Source organism: Plasmopara halstedii (genome assembly GCF_900000015.1).
Source record: "Plasmopara halstedii genome assembly, contig: Scaffold_658, whole genome shotgun sequence".
Lineage (NCBI taxonomy): Eukaryota > Oomycota > Peronosporomycetes > Peronosporales > Peronosporaceae > Plasmopara > Plasmopara halstedii.
The window spans coordinates 948,798-950,504 of record NW_020187575.1 but is presented as its reverse complement, the minus strand read 5'-3'; positions in this window follow the sequence as shown (position 1 = coordinate 950,504).

Sequence of the window (1,707 nt, the reverse complement as noted above, 5' to 3'; positions counted from 1 at the left end):
AAGGGTGAATCGCGTCATCGAAGACGTTCTTCGCAGCGTTTGCGCTGTGACGCCGAGGCGCTGGAGTGCCATGTTGCCACTCTTAGAGTTTGCACTGAACAATGCAGTGCATTCGTTTACTGGCTACACGCCGTTCGACGTGAACGGGCTGATTCACCCTTGCGTCCTGCTGACGTCGCCATCTCATGACTCAGGGCTTGGTGGGGGAAGAATAGCTTAACGGCTATCTGATATCAGCCCCCCTCACCATCCGCAACGACGTCGGTGACTTCTTGTCTACCAGACTGAGTGTCCTACGACACGTTCGCAATGCGATGGCTGAAAGCCAAGACCTTCAGAAACAATGCAGATGAATACGGAAAGCTTTAAGGTCGGAACCATGGTTTTATTAAAAATCTGCCTATGCATGCAGCCTCTCCTATCTTTCGGACGAAGCTTCGTCCACGGTTTATCGGACCTTTTAAGGTTGCGGCCATACGGGGCCTAGCGTATACGCTGAACCTTCCGAAACAGATGCGAACCCACCCGGTGTTTTACGTGGGATTGCTCAAGCCGTAACGGGATCCGGCGCAAGTGAACGTAGAAGCGCTGGCGCCGGAGCGGATCCCACGGGCCCTCGGCCACCCAGAAGTTAATTCTGAGCACGGAGTGCAACAACATCCATTTCCAATGGCGCCAATCACTCTACCGTCGCACGCAGCAACGCAATCGCCTGCTCCACGGCTAGGAGTCGCTCCGATAGAGCGCGGTAGTCCTCAAGGCGAGGCAGCTGTCGCACGACGTGCATTAAATCTTCAAGAGCGTTCGTACAGCGATATGCTACTTCAGCATGACGCTCAGCGGAGCTCTGATCACGACGGACTTCCTCCTCAGGAGCTCGAAGAGCATCATGAGTCACCCACCGCCCGCCACTGACTCATCTCGATGAGATCGGTGACGTCCACTATCACGTGGAACGTCTAGTTAGACAACGTCGTCACCAGGGTCAGACCCAATATCTGGTGAAATGACGGGGATATCCCGGCTCCAAAAACTCGTGGAAGTTCAAGGCGCCACTTTGGCCAGATTGCTTAGTCTCCGTGGGCGCTTTTTGATCGGATAGATCAGGATGTCCCCGTCATCAGACGCTCCGCGCTTCCCCGGATATAGCCAAGGAAGTAGGCGGGCCATGCGCTGAGCTCAAGCGGTGGCCCTGAGCTCTTGTGGTTGCAGTCATAGAGCTCGCGGGAGCGTTTGGGGTTGACCCATAAATCGCAGAGCGACAATCCGAAGGAAGTCGACGGCGTGCCTTGAGTTTGGCAATCTCAAATCGGAGGTGTCGCTCCACACGCACGTCCACTACCTTGTGGCTCAACCGTAGATTATACAGTGAGGAAACTTTCCGGTGCCGTTGCACCCATCGCTCAAAGAGCGCTTCGTCATCTGTAGCGCTTTCGTCAGGAGCGAGCACTCCAGGTATGGTCCGCATTGCGGGAACTCGAGAGCCACCTGATTGAGTACTCAGACGAGTGCGATAAGCTTCCATGGAAATTGTTGTGGAACCAAGAATCGAGTTCAAATAGCTTTCTGTTGGGCAAGTTCATCTTCCGTTCTGGCCAGGGGCCCGATGATGTGAACGCGTAACGCTCGAGTTACTGCGTCCTTCGCTTCCGAAGCGGGACCCGCGGGGCGAAAGCCATATTCCACACGAGGGTCAATGACCGACCA